The sequence below is a fragment of the Amblyomma maculatum genome, chromosome 1, assembly GCF_055883805.1.
Source record: "Amblyomma maculatum isolate TAMU_Amacu chromosome 1, ASM5588380v1, whole genome shotgun sequence".
Taxonomy (NCBI): domain Eukaryota; kingdom Metazoa; phylum Arthropoda; class Arachnida; order Ixodida; family Ixodidae; genus Amblyomma; species Amblyomma maculatum.
Window position 1 is genome coordinate 208,815,615 of NC_139344.1, and position 10,630 is coordinate 208,826,244.

At 47.1% G+C, this 10,630-nt stretch overlaps 1 pseudogene; it reads left to right on the forward strand.

Moving 5' to 3' along the window:
• The first annotated feature begins 9,724 nt into the window (after window positions 1-9,724).
• On the forward strand, window positions 9,725-10,213 carry LOC146205478 (akirin-2 pseudogene; annotated as a pseudogene).
• The last annotated feature ends 417 nt before the right edge of the window (window positions 10,214-10,630 follow it).

The window sequence follows — 10,630 nt, forward strand, 5'->3', positions numbered from 1 at the left end:
CTTTTCCTCCGACTTCCTGGTGTCTTCCGAATCTTCTTTTCTCCTCCTCCTCCTGCTTCTCTTTCTGTGGCTCGGAACAACTATAGTTGCCGTTGTTACGGCGCATGCGCGACAGTGACTAACTATCGACGCTTATTTGAAATGCGCCGCTAACTAGCCTAGTATAGCTTTCGCTACAGAGAGAGAGAGAGAGAGAGAGAGAGAGAGAGGGGGATTGTGCCTTGGTGCCACGAAGTCATATGCCTCGGCAGAGGTTGCGAACTCACAGGCGCCAAAAAAGTTTTTTATGTCGTTGGCGCTCGCAAACGGGAAAGATCCCATCATCTTCGGGCATAATATGCGCTTTTGCGAGGACGCGGCTAGTATAGCGTTTCTGCACTAAAAATTATTCATCATAAATGTTCATTGTAATCTGGTATTCTCGTATATTTAGGTTCCGACCAGTTCTTATGCATATATGGTGCGGTTGCTTACAAATAAATAACTTTATTGATTCCCAACAAATATATATATATATATATATATATATATATATATATATATATATATATATATATATATATATATACACATATATTTAAAACACCAATTTCAAGTGTGATTCCCTTCGGCGGGAAGAACGCGTTCCCTATTCCAATTCCAGTACATATTTTTTTTTATATTTGTGCAGTTCTATCCTGGCTTGTATCACCCCAGAGTTAATATTGCCGATCTGCTCTCCATTCAGCAGTCAATAATGCCCCTGTGTGGACTGATGACGTCGCACGGATTTATTTGTGGCATAGTAAATCCGTTGCTTAAACGTAGTCAGCATCATGTCTACTCGTACAATGATAAAATTCTGTCTTAACGTCTCCGTTTGCATCTGGAATCAGATTAATTTCTGATCCATTGCGGGCATTCAGCAAGCAGTAAAAAAGTAATTCGAAACGCTATAATGCGTTGCTATCATGTCACCGCCACCTGATTCATCAGCGTGGTTCCGGGTATGTGTGTTCTAGTTATGCAGCTCCATAGCTTCGCTACTGCTTCGATTCCAAGAACCGGTAATTATTATTACGTTGAAATGGAAGCCCAGCATCTAGAAACTCTTCTTCTTCATCCTGATTACTGAGAAAGTATTGTACATTAAGCTGAAAGGAGGACGCGGCTCTGTTTTCGATGGTGCAGCGCAGTTGCCTTCAGCCCAAAGCGTCTCCCTGCAGAACTTTATTCTTTCAAAACCAGCAAGCACAGAAAAACTCCGCCTAACGTCCGCATGAAGCACACGCGAGACGTTGCAAAATGTGGTGCATAATGTCACCATACTGAATTTCTACATCAGTATTGTCTTCAGCAAAGCGAGACCTGCCACATCATACAGGATGCTCCGAGTTCAGCCCTCACCCGAGTTTTATCCGAGTTTGCGCGACGGCAGTCAGTAATGCAGATACGACAGAAAGCGAGAAAGCAGCTGACAATAAAATGCTGAGATAAAGCCACATGAGCGGACCCTGCGCAGGCCGCTTCCTCATTTCAATCATAGCAGGCTGGTCACTATAATGCGCCAGTGCCGTTTATTGTTATGAATGTAAAAGCGACAATAACAATATCTTGACTAAACCATTATATGTCTACGCACTCACTGGAAGCCGTTTGTAAAGCCCGTTTCAGGTGGCTCCAGCGCGTGTCATCTCTATCCGCTATCGAAGGGAAACAGTCTCCATGAGTGCATTCTCGCGCCGACCCTTTCCCTTGTTTTGAATACGCTAAATGATTACCAATATTTAATTTATGTAACTATATGTTTCTAGTTTTCAGTGCAAACAAGCATTGAAGAAAAATCGAAGCGTGAGGGAATTGCCGAAAAATTGGCACTTTCTGCCACAATCGAACGTTCTGACCACACGATGAATATTGCCGCAGCAGACGCAGCTATGCGATTCATGTCTACTGCCTTCGCTCGAGAGGACTTTTGGCCTCTGCTACATGCTTACATTGTTTGCTTCATTTTTTTCTCAGTGCGATATACGAACGACATACCAGAGTACCCTTAGCGAGGCAAAGATATTCTGGCGTGTACAGGCTTTTCTGGCGTGCTCCAATGGAACTGCAGAGGCCTCTTCACTAAAGTAGGGAGCTAAAAACCCGCCTTCTTTTGCACAAGCTTCAGGCTTGGACCCTTCAGGAGACCAATTCCTTGCCAGTAATTCCAGGCTTCAGTGGTTAAGCGTCCCTTCCGATGAACGACCGTCGTGAGCACACTGCTTCCCCTCCAGGAAAGGCGACGGTGTATGTTGAGACACGTTTCCCTCACGTGTGTCTCTCTCTGGAAAACTGGTGCAACTCATACCAGGAAGTAAATGCAGTTGCTATTAAATTGCCACGGGTAACTGTTGTGGTGGTGTCTTTTTACGTTATGGATGGATGGATGGATGGAATGGATGGGATGTAATATAGTTAGAACCGCAGATGGCGCGCCCTCTCGTGTTAATCTGGGGCATTGGCTCTGCATAGAAAATTCCCCGGGTGCACGATTCTATTCGGGGGCGATTTCAACGCTACAGACCCGGTTTGGTGGTATCCTACTTAAAGGCCACGTGGTAGGTGTGTGCAGGATACCTTCGAGGATGCGTTGCTTACTCTATTAAACCATGCCGTTTAAGCTACGCGGGCTGTTTGCAACATCCGCACTGCCACGTATGCTCCTGATTTACCGTGGTGGTCTGGCCCTTGCCCTCCCTTACGGTAGATCGAGCCTGATTGCTAAAGTGAGTGACCATCACCTAATCGTCATTGTTGTCCATCAATCACTAGCCCGCCGGTTAATTACACCGCAAGTGCACTGGGTTAAATGGGATAGTTTCCGCACTATTCTTCAAGATCTGCCTGGGGAGTCGTCACCACTGCTTGTTGACTGCGTACAATGCGCGTTAGACAGGGCTACAACTACGACATGGACAGATGTCGATCGACCGATTCCTGACATGTGCCTAACAAACTTGTCGGCTGCTCGCCGACATGTCGGGATGGCAGCTTTACGAGGTCCAATATCAGCTCAGGCACGTACAAGGCTGAACAAAATAACTTCTAAGGCTCGAAAGTACGAACGAGATCTAGCTCGACGGCAGTCTCACACACGGTGTAAGCAATTTACTACAAAGTCATCAAATGCATCTCTCTGGCGAACAATGGAGCAAGGTCGTCGTCGTCCCGACACAGCGATCACCGCATACTTCTTAGCTAACTTGTCTCCGGACGGTTTTGCCAGAGAAACGGCACGGACGTTTCTCCCAAAGTCTGAAGAGTTTCCTCCCTCAGCTAATATTTCTAACTTTGCATGGATTCCAGCACACGTAGATATACTGTCATCAGCAGCCGAATCCGACGGTTTTCCTAGTCCTATCTGAATGTCTGAGTTGCTTGCAGAAATAGATGAGGCTACACGGAAGACATCAGCCGGTCCGGATGCCATTTCGTACGAAGTGCACAAGAACCTGTGTAAACCAGCACTCCATCAACTTCTGGGCACCATTAGCAACGTATGGCCAGAGGGCTGTGTGCCTGAGACCTGGAAATTGGCTATTGTGTTCCCCATTCCAAAACAAGGAAAGCCACCGACGGGCCTCTGCAACTTCAGGCCTATTTCTCTAACGTCAGCAGTATACAAGCCGACAGAGAAAATATTAGCCACACGATTGTCGAGGTGACTGGAACCCCATGGTTGCTACCACCCCGCGCCAAATTGCCTTCCTTCCATCCACAGGTATTGAAGTGGGCTGGCTGTTTTGGCCTCGCAATTCTGTCGTCAACATGCAGCCACATTGTAGTATGTACCATTCTCGCCATGGATGTTGAATAAGCTTATGATAACATTAGCCATGCGGCCATTCTGAACTGTATTGACATACTGCATTTCCCTCTTATAGTACACAGTTTCATAAAATCTCTCCTTGAAGACAGAAGATTTGCCACACAGCTACTCCATGAGATCATTTGTCCCCATTCGCGGTGTACCCCAGGCCTCGGTATTGTTTCCAACGTTATTTAACAATGCCTTCATTCCCCTTGCATGGTGCTTACATAATGTCCCTGGCGTCAATTTTATGCTATATACAGATGATATCACTGTGTGGAGCACTCACTGTGACCTGTTGACTCAGGGGGCAGCCTTAGAGTCAGCCTTGGATATTACTGACAATTATAATAAATCTGTCGGCCTAGATCTGGTGACCGACGCGATACTTTCACATCGGTCACCAACCGCTGAGGTCGCCGTCAACTCGCTGCAAAGTCAATCCGTCTCCACCTCCCACTTCAAGAAAGTCCGACCCTGAAAATTCTGGGATTGTTAACCCATCAGTTGGGAACGGGAACTGCCTGGCTTTCTGATGCTAAAAATTAGGTGATGCCGACCTCGGACTTAATGAGACGTATAGATACAAAATCCGATGGTGCTCGCTCCGGCGTTACACGCCATTTGGTGACGGTGGTTCGACAACCACATTTGCGCCAAAAAAAAAAAAGGCAACCCATTATTTATTAAGCACAGTCCCACAACTTGACAAGGGCTCAATGGGATCGTCTGGAAGCCTTCAACAGAGAGGCTATTAGAACCATCACCTGTCTTCTCCACATCACACTGGTCGTGGCACTGCAAGAGAACGCTCAGCTCAACACATTGGATGAGCTGGTACAGCAATGCTCTGATGCCAGTAGTCTTAAGGCCACCCTTTTGCACTCATCGCGAGCATTTCGGGCTTATGCTTCATCGCACCCACATCGGCACCGCCATCTCCACTTCTTCCTCCATAGAATTTTGTTCAGCTGAGCGACAGCAAATCTACGGATCTTCATCGACCAACCTCACCATGTGCGGCATCGTCCCTTCCTGAAAGGATCACGGAACAAGATACCCAGCTGCCCCGCGAGACTCGATAAATATATATGTAGGTACCACCGTTGATGGATATGAAACGACAAATGCACTTTACTGTCCCTGCAAGCCTGCACTTAATAAGACATCCACATTTCAATTCGCAGAACCTCCTTCTTCTCTAGCCGCTGTTGCCATGCTGCCTACAACCAAAATTGTCATCCTAACCGACGCCCTTCAAGTAACCTGTCTACTCCGACGCGTCATTTGCAGCACAGAAGTCTGCCAGAATAAATATCGTCTGGCGATTCGCATCCCGCAAACCATTATTGTTGAGTGGGTCCCACGTGACCTTCTCAGTTCGCAAAGCTCTGCAGATTCTGCAACCCACTTGGCGATTCAATCATCAGTATGGATGATGTCAGTGCTCTTGTCCCTCCTTGTGCCGTGACCCTCCTCAAGCAGCAGTCTTACCTGCGCAAAGGAGGCTGTGCTTCGGAGGACCCGAGTAAGGGTTGCCCTCAATCCCGCCTTCACTCGAACGTGGCCTCAATTTCGATACTTATATCCACGTCCAGGGTGTCCTGCCTGCAACTCCCAGAATAATGAGGCAGATATTCACCACTTGTTGGGGGTTGCCCGCCGCTGAAGCCGACGACGGTTTGGCATCTGGCAGCAGTGGGTCTCTGGCCAAATAAATAGTCATCTTAATCGCTTGGACGCCATAGGCCGCATCATCGTTCCCTCTTTCACTTTATTAGAACGGCCAACCTTTTTTTTTTTTGATTTAATACCCTCTTTTTCTTTCTCTTTTTACATGTTCATTTATGCCCTGAGGCAATAAACAACGTTATAAAAATTACGCGACGATTCAACGCTGTTTAGTAATGCTCCATGGCAACAATACATTCTGGACGCTGCTTCAATTAACCGGAAAAAAATGAACGCACTCAAAGACTTTTGCTAAAACAGGAAACACGTATAGCGGAGAATTCAAACTGTGGATAAAGTGCCAGCTTAAAAACAATAGTGTTAATGTCCGAGAGATGGAGCTTCGGGACAGCAGGAAGCAGTAGTTCGGTTTCATGCCGTATTGCAAGCGCACCCGCATGCGAACAAAAAATATGCATATTCAAGAAAGGCAGGCGAAGCGCGGGCACAAATTTGCTATATATATCATGTGTCTGTTCAGAAAAAAACATTAACGAAGTCCCATGACTATTTGTTTTTATTAAAACTTTTATATTGTCACAATGTTTGAAATGAAAAAAAAAATGTGTCGGCACAATGAAATCAGTCTTTGTTGTACAAGATACGCCGTAGTTTCCATGAGAGAGGGAGAGATGAAACCTTTATTTAGCCGGATAGTTATATAGGGCTGAGTTACATTGCCTTACCAGATGACCAGCAGGTCAAGCCTGCTAGCGACCTCATAAGCGCGCTTGAGGGTCCGGTCTTGTATGCCCAGGTCCGAGCTGCGCAGCAAGTTCTCCCAGTCATCTGGATGCAGGATTTCTCCTAATTCTGGAGGTGGGGGTCCTCCTTGCATCCCCAGAGTATATGGTTGAGGGTAGCTCTCTCATCGCACAGTGTGCAGCCAGGAAAAAATTGGCTGGGGAAAATATGTGAGAGAACTACCGGGTTTGCAAAGGTGTTTGTTTGGAGTCTCCTCCAGGTAATTTCGTGTTCTTTGCTAAGCCGCTTGTGCGGGGGCGGAACCCTCCTTCGTTCAAGGTGGAAGTGGTGAGTTAAATCGTGAAATGATATAAGGTTATCCTTGGCTGTCCCCATAGCGGAGGTGGTCACCGCCCGGCCGACTAAATCTCGGGCTGTCGGGTGAACCGCCTCGTTTCCAGGGTCGCCAGAATGTGCCGGTACCCAAATCAATGCAATGCCCCTATCTGGGAAGGGAATCTTATTAAGAATATTTAGAGTAGATTGTGCAATTCTACCTCGGGCGAAATTGTGTATGGCAGTCTTGGAGTCACTGAGGATAATATCTGCCTCTGAATTTGTAATGGCTAAAGCGATTGTTGCCTCTTCAGCCATTGCAGATGTGCGTACACGGATGGAGGCCGACAAGGCTGTGGCGTGTGTTCCCGTAACCCCTGCCACTGCAAATGCTCTTTTTGGAACTGCATACTCAGCCGCATCAACGTAGATAACACCCGGTTGGTGCTTGTGAGTATTAGGAACAGCCAAGACCCTGGTCATCCTCCTACCCTCGTGGTGTATAGGATGCATGTTTTTGGGAAGAGGCTTAATGGTGAGGCGCTTCCTGATTGATGTGGGTGATCTCTCGGTTCATCTATTTCTGGCTCTGAATTTGCGTGCAGTGCGCCGAGGATGCTTCTGCCTGTTTTAGTTTTTGACAGCCGCGCTATCTGTGCGGTGATGTGGGCCGCGAAAAGTTCCTCGAGTGTGTTGTGAATGCCGAGTTGAAGAAATTTTTCTGTAGATGGTGTAGTGAGGAAGCCCTAGTGCCGCTTTGAGTGCTTGTCTGATGAGGCGCTCCAGCTTGGTCTTCTCTGCGGCATAGAGCTGTAGGTAGGGCACAGAGTAGGTGAAGCGACTACGAACAAATGCCTGCGCTAATCTGCACAGGTCTTTCTCTCTCATGCCTCTTCTCCTGTTGGCAATTCGTTTAATCAGACGGATAATCTGATGGATAGTGGCAGAAAGCCTGTTAATCGTCTCCGCATTCTTGCCATTATTCTGGATGAATAGTCCCAACACCCTCAGTGTCTGGACTTCTGGTATGGGTTGTCCGCTAACCTTAACAGTAACGGGAATGCAATCTTGATGTCCCCGCCTACCTCTTCCTTTACTTCGAATGACGAGGAGTTCAGATTTAGGCTACGAGCAAGTGAGTCCTGCTTGTACGGCGTAATTTTGGTCAACTGCCAATTGGAGTTTCCTCGATTTCGCCCTCGGTCCAGAGGGTGATATCAGCATAGAAGGCGTGGTGCAAATTTGGAATTCCGGCTAGTATAACCGGGAGGCGGATGAGTGCCAAATTGAAGAGAAATGGTGAGAGCACCGAGACTTGCGGTGTACCTTGTGTTCCTAACGTTATCGGGGCGGATGTTATAATTCCTAGTGTTATGACGGTTGTGCGTTTAAACAAAAATGATCCGATATAACTGTATATTCTGATGCCTACTTAGATGTTCAAGGATGATTCTGTGGGAGACGTTGTCAAAGGCCTTGTTCAAGTCAAGGCCCAGGACGGCTCTGATATGTTCGTTTCTGTCCCTGTCGATAATATCCCTTTTAAGACGAATCATAACATCCAGGGTAGATAAGTTTGCCCTGAAACCAATCATTGTGTCCAGGAGGAGACCCTTGTCCTCAACGTTGTTCTGGAGCCTAGTAAGGATAATGTGCTCAAGTAGTTTTCCCAGGCAAGAGGCCAGGGAGATGGGCCTCAAATTTTCTAGCGCTAGCTTTTTGCCATGTTTAGGTATGAAAGTAATTTTGACATGTTTCCAGCACTGTGGGAGGGTGCCTGATTGCCATTGATGGTTGAGGAATTCCGTTAGGGCGAGGATCGATTTAGGGTCCAGATTTCAGATAACTTTATTGGTTAGTCCGTCCGTTCCAGGCGCTGTTCCTGTGCGCAGTTGAACCAGCGCGTGCCAGACTTCTGCATCCTCGATGTCCCTGTCGAGATACGCTTATCCAACCCAATGTAGTCTGGCAGCGGTCCATTGTCTGTGGTGTTTACATATCGTTGTTGGAGTTCATTAATGAGTGCGTCCTGTGTGCCCGGATACTAGCGTACAAGTCGAACCAATTGATCTTTTTGAGCCGATTTAGTGATACTGGGGTCTAGAAGGTGCCTAAGTAGGAGCCACGTCTTTTTGGTGCCTAGCTGTCCATTAATGCTATCGCAAATTTGGCCTCACTGTTTCTTTTCCAATTCAAGAAAGTACAGCTCAATCTCCCTTTCTAAGTGAGCAATTTTTACACGTAGTGTCCTGTTGTTGCGCTGTGTTTTCCAGCGTCTAAGAAGATCGGCGTGCGCTTCCCTCATGTGGAGTAATTTATTGTCCGTGGTACGTTGCTCTGCAGACGCAGGTGCCATTCAAGTGGCATGTTCTACATTTGAGGTAAGAACAGAGATACATTTCTACAGGTTAGAGATGTCGGTTGGAGCGGTTTGCTCCCGAAGTTTGCGAAATTCGTCCCAATCCGTAATTTTGGTGATCGTTTTGGGGGGCTTGTTGGCTTGGATTTGGAAAGCGGTTGAGGTAATATGATAATCACTGCCAAGTGGGACACCCGTATTGCAGCATCGAATATCCCCAATGTTTTTAGACAGCGTGAGATCTGGAGATGTATCGATACTGACACTATTACCTATTCTTGTGGCAATTTGCGTGTCATTGAGAAAAGAGAGGCCAAGATTTTGTGCTGCAATCCAAATTTTGGTTCCTTTGGTACTGCATTTTCTGTAGCCCCGTGCGGTATGTTCGGCGTTAAAGTCACCGACTATTAGAAGTTGAGCTCTCCCTGCTGCTCTAACGACCTTCTGAAGGAGACCTGCGATCTTCTTTCATGAAAAAAAGAACTATATCGCAATAGATAGAAAAGTCTTTTTTTTTTTTCATTTAAAAAGCTAGAATGTCTGGAGCCGCATACTGTTTGCACACTGAAATTTTCCTGTGCATAATATTTTTACTCAATAAACCTATGCAACTTTTACATCTAGAAAAGCTATAAAAGCTATTTTATAGTGAAGTAGGGAAGACAACGACGAATTGAAAAGCGCAGGAACTCTCGTGCTGCGGAGCGGTTCGAGAGCCGCCTCAGAAGCCAGCAAGCGTCGAAGAAGGAATCTTCTGTGGTTAGGCTTACGAGTGCAGGATGTCACACCCGACATTAAAGCGACCGCACGACGAGGATTCCCTGCACAGTCCGAACGGAGGATCGCCGAAGAGGCAAAGAAGTGTGCCTTTGAATGTCGGTCCGCCAGCTCCCACAACAGGGGCGCACCAATTCAATCCCTTGCCATTCGGCGACGTACCACCAAAGCCGACTTCAGACGCTGCCAATGCTCATGAAGAGATGCGGCAACTGCAGGGGCGCCAACAGTTCTACCTCCAGGATGCAGAGCGCACCGGCCCACCCGAAGGCCGTTCCCCGGCGGTCTTCCCCGCCCAGCCCCTGCTCACATTTCGCCAGGTGGGGCTCATCTGTGAGCGCAGGATGAAAGAGTACGAAAGGCAGATACAAGAAGAGTACGAAAACGTGCTCGCCGCCAAGCTTGCAGAGCAGTACGACACATTTGTCAAATTCACCTACGATCAACTCCAGAAACGGTCTCAGGGCGCCCCTTCCAGCTATTTTTCGTAACAAGTCCATGGGCATCAGACTACAAAATCACTAAAGTAAGGGAGATGCTGAAGTTTTGTGCTAGAGAAGCAACGAGAGAAGGTTAAGATTACGAAGAACTGTGCATTTTGACTCTGCATGCAATAACGGCGACAGCGGCAATCAACTTCAGGCTTGAAGGAGTGCATGCTGCAGTGGTGTGTTCCTGTCAGTGTATTATTTGCCTTCTGACCACCCAGGTGTGCCTAGTTTTTTTTTTTTTTTCCTTTCCTGCACTCTTCTGTGTTCCCCAACGTACGCTTTCTCCTTTCTTCCACTTTTTTTTTTGTGTGTGTGTGTGTGCGTGACTTTATGTGACCTGCTGGTGCATTCATTCCCCGGCAAAAGGAGAAATGCAAACCTTACCAAGAAAGAGAAACAGATCATCTGCAAGCCTTT